This window comes from Amblyomma maculatum, chromosome 1 (assembly GCF_055883805.1).
Source record: "Amblyomma maculatum isolate TAMU_Amacu chromosome 1, ASM5588380v1, whole genome shotgun sequence".
In the NCBI taxonomy this organism is placed as follows: Eukaryota; Metazoa; Arthropoda; class Arachnida; order Ixodida; family Ixodidae; genus Amblyomma; species Amblyomma maculatum.
Window position 1 is genome coordinate 119,416,226 of NC_139344.1, and position 9,975 is coordinate 119,426,200.

A 9,975-nucleotide genomic window follows, 5' to 3' on the forward strand; every position below is an offset into this window, starting at 1 on the left:
GTGCGATGTCGACCGGCGGTTGAAATTAACCTTCAGCCGTCTTCTAAGGCGCCTCTCATAGCCTGCGTGCAGCTTCGCAACGTTTAAATCCCTACATATCGTAGCATAACAATATTCGCCTCGCAGATCTATGCGTCGCTTGCCAGCCGCGGCAGCGCGATATGTCATCTGAAACTGCAGTCACCGCCTGTGCGCCCCTTATGCCTTCGGACCGACGATGCATCCTCCGTGATCGGCGCAGCGACTCAGCCTAATCTGTTGTTTGAGTCACCAGAAGGCGCTCAACGATCCGCGCTTATGAGGGTACCGCCACCTTAGCATCATTTTCCAGCGGCCGCCAATGCGAGCGCTTTGCAAGCGCCTTTGCACGCATCGCGCCTTCGCACGGACGACACCCCACGGCTAACTAGCGGCACAGCGGTTCTTCCCAACCTACATTGCTGGCTCGCACAGAACCACAATAAGGTTCTCTACAATCTACATGTAAGTGCAGCATCATCACCTTGAGGGTCACCTAGACGCAGCCACAGCGGCCGACATGAGCTGTTGACACCTCTGAGTTTCGCAGGTAATATTGCTCTGATCTTCGCTTTCCCGCAACTGCATTTGCTAATGGCCGGCGAAGTCCAAGCACTTCGCAATGAAGTGAAACGCGTTCGTAACACTTCTGTGCCATAACGGTGGCAGGAAATTCAATATTTACGTTATGAAATCTCAAAGGCTACCGGAAGGCAAATCATTCTACAAAGTGACGTCGTTGGCGTCATTTTCTACCTTTTCTCAGCTCGTATATAGGGAACCTGCACTTCCTAGGCTACCGGAAGGCAAATCATTCTACAAAGTGACGTCGTTGGCGTCATTTTCTACCTTTTCTCAGCTCGTATATAGGGAACCTGCACTTCCTAGGCTACCGGAAGGCAAATCATTCTACAAAGTGACGTCGTTGGCGTCATTTTCTACCTTTTCTCAGCTCGTATATAGGGAACCTGCACTTCCTAGGCTACCGGAAGGCAAATCATTCTACAAAGTGACGTCGTTGGCGTCATTTTCTACCTTTTCTCAGCTCGTATATAGGGAACCTGCACTTCCTAGGCTACCGGAAGGCAAATCATTCTACAAAGTGACGTCGTTGGCGTCATTTTCTACCTTTTCTCAGCCTCGTATATAGGGAACCTGCACTTCCTAGGCTACCGGAAGGCAAATCATTCTACAAAGTGACGTCGTTGGCGTCATTTTCTACCTTTTCTCAGCTCGTATATAGGGAACCTGCACTTCCTAGGCTACCGGAAGGCAAATCATTCTACAAAGTGACGTCGTTGGCGTCATTTTCTACCTTTTCTCAGCTCGTATATAGGGAACCTGCACTTCCTAGGCGGCGCAGCAATTATTCCACAGCGCGCCTAAAACATGTTGCTGTTAGCCGCTTGGTCCGCTATGAAACGACCGACCATCGACCTAGAGGTGGCGCCACCGTCACTCCGGTAGTGTGGATCGGCAGCCGGCGGCGCTCGCAGAAACGCACGCCATGCGCACGCTGCGTAGGTCTGCTTCCGAGTTTACGGCGAGTTTGTTGGCGATGAAAACGTGTCTTCTGCAATATTGTTGCTATATTGCAGAAAAATATCCAAGGATTCCGCCAATGCAGCAGAAGAAGAGCGGATTTTAGGAAAACAAAGCACGCAAACCACCAGTCTTCTAGATTTACTTTGCATGTTTCTTGCGCTGTACCGCGCTCACGCGCCTAATGCTTTACCCTGTGGGGGGGACTTTTACACATTTGACAAAATTTACAATAATCAGCGATTAATTTTTAGTAACGTTAAAGCGCAAGCTATGAATTTTCTCGCTGCGAATTGACATCGTTATAAACTGTGCATGGGCACTGTCATGTTCTGGGAAGCAATTTTACAGGCTGAAAATTTATAACTAATTATTTAGTAGTGACTAAATCTTATGCGAAATAAAATATTAGGGTTGCTTCCAAAACAGATGCCGGATATAAAAACTATTCCGAAAGAAATGGAGGCCATCTTATCATGCGACTATAAAAATGTATTTATTCCCGAACTAAACACTGATATTTAACCCCCATGAAGCTGTTTTACTCCCCTTGTCAGAAATGACGAGTTTGCTCGGAAGACAGCACTTAGACAAAAAGGAATTAAATTGATTATAATAGGCTACCAGTAAAGTACATTGATCAAGGTGTATTATGTAATATTTAGGGTAACAATTAGGTGCAGGGAATATGTTTCCCAAACATTCGAACATTCCTTTAAAGCAAAATGTGCTCACTAAAACTTTTACGGATGCACAGAAGCCTTCAACAACAAAAGAAAAGAAATGCATATTGGCCCGGGTCTAACGCCCAATCCTGACTCGGGGCACTGTTGTGTGCACACCAATTTCTCTGCCCTAATTTGCGTGCGACGCAGGCGTAGGCAGAGTCTGAGGACGAAGATTCCGCGCTGGATTTCGACCACCTTCCGATCCGCAGGTGCATGGACATCTGGAAGAAGCGTGAAGATCGCGCGATTCGCAAGGGCCTGTGTGTGTACTTTCTTTTCCTGCGACAAGCCTTCGCGTTAGAAGGGGGGGGGGGAGGGGGGGAGCATAATTCTTGCTGTGGAGCACATTCCACAGTTGTACACGGCGCATGGACAGCACATTGCGGTGTGCGCGGGCCTATTTTGTTTTTATTGCAAGTTCCCGCAAGATACCATTGACGCCCTACTTTGATCCCATTATTATTAGCATGCACCGGGATGGTCTTCGAACCCCGTGTGACAACGGCACACCTATCGGCGCACATCACAGCACGTAGTTCGAAAGCTTGAGATAAGTATGAGAGCAGTACTCCATGCTCTGGGTTCAGTGTTTCGCTGCCAAACGGCTCATGAATATCGCGTATTTCTTTCTAGAAAGTGGCTTTTTTTTTATTAGTCACGCGACCGGCTCCGGATAGTTGAAGACTATACCATTGTCTGCGGCGCAGTGCGCAAAACACGAGACCAGCCTTTGAACTTAGCGGTCGAACCAAGCGAGAGCGTCGACTGTCCCTCTGTTTCTCTTGCAGGCGAATTCCGCGATGCGTCAGTTCCTTGGAGAAAAAACCGAACGTTGCAAGGACTACTGCGGTGTCGCATTCTACAGCGCATACCGCTGATATCAGCGCTAGAGAACGCACGGCTTGAGCTCTGCACAGTTCCTGCTTTTTACTTGAGACAGCTAATGCCTGATGACCCTATATTTTTTTTATTTTTTATTTATTTATTTTTTTTTTTTTTGAAGCTAAGAGCAGCCGCCACCAGAATATTGCCCGCGGCTCTCCAAGCTATGCAGCTACAAAAATCTCCAGCACAAAATTTCTGCACAATCTGTACTGGCTGACGAATGCATCACCGGGCTATTATCTTCCGGGACAAGTATCTCGACGGGACGTGTCGTTTGGTGGCTTATACACTGGCGCCGTGTCTGCTGAAATATCTAATCCGTTTCGAGGCTTCGCTGCCCTTGGGTCGCCTAAATATTGCTATTTTCCTGAAGGCCTTAATCTACGTATACGGTTCGCTCAGGCGCCGCAGCACCCTCTGTGCAACTATGTCGGTACCTCTACCATATTTGCTGGTCGTGACAAGTGTTTTTTATTTTTCTTTCTAGGATCTTGATTTCCAAGATGTGCAAGCAATGGCGCTTTGCAATCTCCGCCGCTGGCCTCTGACCTGAGCCGTGCGGTCACCCTCTTGTTGCAGTGTTTTATATAACACTTAGACTTTAGCCAAATAAAATGCTTTCCTTTTTACACAGCTTTGCGCAAATGTGCACCTACATATCTGCATGCCACAGGAATAACACCGTGGTGGTGTAGGATAAATGAAAAACATTTATTTGTATACATACAGAGAGGGTATGGGAGGTGTCCTTAAGGGGTCACCCCTTAGGTAATTATTAGCAGCCTACCCTTTTTAACGGGCTGGTGAGAAGTGTCACCTAGCTCATAATACGTTGAGTGTTCAATACTTTTAGGTAAATTATTTCCTCTGCACAATCCAACACTACTCCCTCGACCTTTCCCACCAATCCTCAAGTAGCCTCTTACTTGCTTCCACTGTTTCATAATTTAGCCTGCCATGGATGTCTTGAAACACCAGTACCTCTCGAATCCCCCCATGGCTTTGTGCACTGGCGGTTGTAGTGCCCTATATGTTCAATCGTTTCCCTGTTTTGCATGCAGCAGCGGAAAATGTCATCTGTGCTGTCAAAATTTTCCGGTAGCATTTCATCCTCAAGCACCCAGCCCTATCCTCGAAAAGTAAACCTATACCTTTGGAATTGTAAAAAAAAAAAAAAAAAAAAAAAAAAAATCTTTTTGAATTTTCGTCTTAGCCGCCCCATAAAGCTCCATCGTCGGTTTGTCCAGTATTCTCTTTTGCTATTAAGAATTTTTTGAGAATTTTATTTTGTGTTTCAAGGTAGTTTTTCTATCGTTTTCTCATAAAACTTTCTATTTATTTGCAATCCCTCTAGTTGTTCCCCATGTCGTATCACTACTGCACCGGTACAGGTACCTGAAAATTTTTGCCTCCCAGCTCTTCTCGTTCATTTGCCTTTCGTCATAGTGCATCTTTTCGCATCCCGCGCTTCGAATGTCAACCATCCCATATCACCTTGAACTGCCACATTAGTGGCTCCATGCGCCCCAAAGCAAGTGTGCCGACTGTCATCTGTCCTTTATTTCAAGCGCCAAAGTTGTGGCAGATCCTAAGCGCAGCCCAGCGTTTGCAAACGTCAAGCCTGATACTACTGCGCCTTTTCAGATTCCTCGAATAACTTCATATTTGTTGTATCCCACTTGCCTGCGATTTTCTTATGATAGCAGCGTTTCTTTTTGCTTTCTTTGCAATTTCCTCTCTGTGATCCCGCAAGTAGTTTGTGCCATCGTTTATCCAAATACCAAGGTTCCTCTCTAGGTAACTAAATTTTGTAACGTGATTGTGCTGGGCTCATCATTAAAAACCCGGACTCCTGATTTCTCTGCTCTAAATTTTAATCTCTGAACATCTGCCTCTTTTCCGCATCTGTCTGGCAAGTCTCAGAGGCCTTTATGGTTATCTGCTAGCTAGAAGAACAATATCATCTGCATATATCAATCCCGTTTGTTTCCAATTCACCCCCCTTCCGCCATGACGTTGCAAAAACCAATCCGTTGAATTCTAACTTTCGTTCAATCCCTCTGATGCTGATCACGAATAGAAGGGGTAATAAAGGACATCCCTGCGTACGTCTCCTTTTAATCGCAACTCGTTTGGCACCCATGCAAGGCCTGCCACTTCACTGCTATATCATTCTCCTTGTAAATCTATTTCAATAAACTTATCGTTTGCTCGGCCATGCCCTCCTTTTCCAGAATTATCCACATCAGAGTGTGGTTTACATTATCCTAAGCCCCTTTGATATCTAAAAACGCCATTCATAGGGGGTCGTTCTTCAATTGCCGTGATTTTTCAATGCATTGTGTGACTGCGAACAAGTTATCTAGTCTGCAACCATGCCTGAAGCCGTTCTGCAGTTCTCCTAGTACTTCCCCCTCCGCAGTATACCGTTATAATTGATCTTTGATTGTCTGCATTGTTATTCTATATAATATCGATGTCACTGTTAACGGTCTATAAGACTTGATGCCATCTTTTTCCCCTTTGCCTTTCTATATAAGGCTCATTCTACTCACTCGTCAGCTTGCTCTTTATTCTTCAGTGCATCCCTTTGAGCAGCATGCAGGGTCGTTTTTGTTTCTTTACCAAGCACTGCAATTAGTTTAATTGGCATTTCGTGAAAACCTGTTGCTGTATGCAAGCACCTTCTCCGCTCTTTCCCAATCCAATTTGCATATGTTGATGCTTAAAATTTCCTCTTTGTAATAACCCGCATTAAGGTTAATAACAATGCCGTCATCACACTTTTTAGAGGCCTCTTCTAAATGTTCGCAAATGAACTGCATGGCCTAGCAATCATAGGTGGGCTATCTCTTGCGGAGTACATTGGCATCTGCAGCGGCTCGGGCCCGCTCGACCAAGGCCCGTTGGGCAGTCAGGTCGTAGCTGCCGAGCAGGGCCGCCTCTCAGTCCTACCGGGAAGGGTTCGGTAAAGGAATAGATTGGCTGTTTTTTGACATGCCCACACCACGTGGAAAATGTCCGATGTCTTTTCCTCACAGTGCGGGCATTACGCCGTGCAAGCGGGGTCAAAGTATTTCAGCACTGCCGGGCACGGTAATGTTTTGGTGTAAAGGCGAAGGTGAACGCGTTCTTCCACCTTTGTGAGGCCCTTGCATGGCTTAGGATAGATCAAATGGCCGGATTGGTAGAATTAAGTGATCTATTCTACAGTATAGACGAAATTGGGTTCGGATCGGTGGGAACGAGAGTGGTGCACGGAAAGTGAGCGCTCGGGTAGGTCTCGCTTCTCTGTAGGCCATTGTGAGCTGGAGTCCAGAAAGTCGTTCGGTGCGTGGGGGCACCGATATAGTCACGGTTTTGCAAAATTTTGCTTTCGAAGTGCTGAACCAGTGATGAACCCTCGGTGATGAACCCTGAGTAGTAGAAGCGGACTGCCATGTAGCACATCGCAGAATCTCGAACAGCGCACTTCTCGTTCCGCAATGATACTTAGCGTACCTTCCCTTTGAAGGATATCAATGATGATGATAGGAAAGCGACAGAGCAGTCAGTCTCCGATCGGCCATCTGTCGGACATCGCCCCGAAACAGAGGCGAAGTTGACTTTCTGAGCTGAAGCTGCAACTAAAAGCTCCCTTATAGTCTGGAGTTCAAACCCGGTACCGCCGCATGCCCGAACTGAGTGGAAATCGTAAGATGGCACTTAGGGCGATAGCGAGTTTATCAACTGAGTGGGAACGATGACAGTGAAGTTCTTTCATATTCCTTTCACTTGCTATGGTCACAGCCTCGTTAAAAAACTCTCAGCTTGGCACCTTGCAGTGATTGTTGCTTCTGGGCCCGTATTCCGAGTTGCGTCATTATCGAAGTGTCGTTATCTCAAGTGACCTCGAATCATCTGATTGGTGAAAACGCCGAAACATGATGTTGTCAACTCTTCCGGTTCCGCAGTGGCAACACCCGGTTCCGCTGTTTCGACCAATCAGATGACTCGAGGTCACGTGAGACAGCGACACTTCGATAACGACGCAAACTCGGAATACGGGCCCAGGTGAATTTCGAACCTTGACTCCCCCCCCCCCCCCCCCCCCCCTTTTTTTTTTTTTTTTCATATGACGAAGGTGTGGATATTTCGCAAAATTGTGAGCGGGGGAGCACGCCGTCAGGGCATGTGTCGGTCTTCTATACAGTCTGCAAGCGCTGTACCACTCTTGTTTTGGACATTTTTGAAGCGAAACCTTCACTACGCCACCATGGACCGAGGTCAGTGACAGCTCACGTTCCACCTTCAGGGCGCTAAAGGACAAATTGTGGGTAGAAGAAAAAAAAATTTCCTACAGCGGGAATCGAACTCTCCGATCTCTAGACGAACGCTCTAACCTCTACTCCACGCCGTTTTTTTTTTTTTTTTTTCAATTATTTCCCGTTCACAATGAAAATTAGTGTGGTAAAATTAAGGCTCCACTCTGTTGAAGAATGTTTTGGGTTAGTCAACTCGGTGAAAACTGGCATCCACTTTGGACATTATAGCTAACTTTGAGATTTGAAATCCACGTCATGCGTGTCTCTCAGCCATTCTCATTTTCTATACACTGAGGCAAAGCTGGTCAAGTCGTATTACTGAACGCGTTGGTTATGGACAAACAGGGGTCATACAGCATACGGCGTGATTGGCACTTCATTTCTGAAATTCATCTGCAAAATGTCCCAGAAGTCAAGGAAAATATGGTCTATGGTTTCAGGTTCATGATAAATCAAGCAGTCAACTACTCCACGCCGGACTCGTGGGAAACAGATCGTAATTCTCCTTGTGTAAGAATGATAGTAGCGATGAAAATGACGATGCAGTTAGTGATAATGATAATAGTAGTGATGACAATGACGGTGAATTTATTTGATAATAATGATTACTATAGCACTGATGATTTATTTATTTGGTACCTGCATCGCCGGTAGGCATTACAGCAAGGGGGACACTTTCATATTCATAAAACAAGAAATTATGCACTTAACGCGCGAAAAAAGTCTTCCTTTGATACAATATTAACATGTTGCGGCGAAACATTCCATTCACGAACTGTTCTCAGAAAAATACGAATAACGGAGTACGTCACCTTTAATAGTAAATTAAAAAAGTTTTAAATTGTGGTCCCTATACGCTTCGAAACATAGAACGGCGGCTTCATATACTATGTTACGTCAATACCGGCCTAGGGATAGTTAACATTGTGCAAAATTTTTAAAATCAGATTTCTTATTCAAGTTTTGAGGTCTGGCCACGGAAAATTGCTTTTACTTTCTGACATACTAAGTATTCTATCATAATTTCCAAGGACGAAGTGGGCTGCTCTATTCTGAAAATTTTCCAAGTTTATCGATCAGTTCTTGAATACATGGTTCCCAGCACACTGACGCATATTCGAGTACCGTTCGGACTCTAGTAAAATACAACTTTTTTTTTTTTTATATGCTTCGGGAAATGGCTGAAATTTCTTTAACAAACCTAAGATACCAGAAGCTTTTTTCACGATGTAGTTAAAATACTTTGACCACCTCAGGTCAGCAGTAAGGTAAACGACTAGGTATTTATAATTCTGCAGTTTGTTCAAGGCTACATGGTCGATAGTGTATACATAGGACGGGTAGGAGCGTTTTCTCGAAAAGGTGACGTGTGCACACGTTTTAGCGTTCAAAGTCATGTCTCAATTAGCAGACCACTCAGCAATCTTACCTAAGTCATCTTTCAGGCTTTGCATATGAAGTGGACTACCTATAACTTTGTAAATCAAGCAGTCGTCCATGAACATTCTGAATGCAGAAGTAACAGCAGCATTAATATCATTTATGTATAGCAAAAAAAAAAAAAAAAAATGAAGAAGCGGCCCCAGAACAGAGCCCTGGGGGACGCCCAAAGGGACAGAACCATAGTTGGAAGAGCGGCCAACAACTACACACTGCTGTTGTAGCGACAGGTACTCAGAAATCCACAAGATGATCCTTTCAATCAAATTATAGCCGCATAGTTTAGAAACAAGGAGGTCATGCGCAACAACATGAAATGTCTTTTGGAAGTCTAGAAAAATACAATCAATAGCCTTCTGTTTATCAATAGCAACTGCTCGATCATGTGTAAACTCAACCAGCTGTGTAGAGCAAGGCCTACCCTGACGAAAACCGTGCTGAGCGGGGTTGTGTAAGTTATGTTTGAGAAGGTGCGACATGATGCAACTGTAAATTACATGCCGCATTGTTTTGCAGGATATACTTGTTATAGCCACTGGCCTACAGTTTTCTACCAAATTTCTCGGTCCACTTTTGTGGATGGGCATAACGCGAGCCAATCTCCAGTCTATTGGCAGAGTCCCTTCTAGCAAACTCTTTTCAAACAAACGAGTAAAATACAATGGCAGTGTGTCCGCACAATGTTTGATAACTGCTGCTGGCAAGTCATCTGGGCCGCTTGCAACCGATGGGTTAACATTACGCAATAACTCGCGAATACCTGTTGTGCTGAAGGTAATTCCTCTGGCATCAGATTACCACTTGTTGAAATTGGCAGAACTCGCCAATGGGATTAAAGAAATACTGACAAAAAATATTTACTAAACGTCCCAGCCTTACAGGCGTCATCTTCAATCAACCTATCACCACATTTTATCGTTGGTACCGAGCAATCATCTTTGCAGTCGCTGCGAACATATTTTCAGAATTGCTTCGAATCATCTACCAACCTGTTTCCAAGGGAAGAAAAATAAGAATGTTTCGCTGCTCCTTCTTCTTCTTCTTCTTCTTCTTCTTCT

General features: G+C 45.1%; 1 long non-coding RNA gene across 1 annotated transcript; it reads left to right on the plus strand.

Moving 5' to 3' along the window:
- The first annotated feature begins 245 nt into the window (after positions 1–245).
- LOC146203712 (uncharacterized) lies at positions 246–3,778 on the plus strand. Its single transcript, XR_014702441.1, has 3 exons — positions 246–483; positions 2,436–2,550; positions 3,661–3,778. It is a non-coding gene; the product is annotated as an uncharacterized LOC146203712 (long non-coding RNA).
- Positions 3,779–9,975: the final 6,197 nt, after the last annotated feature.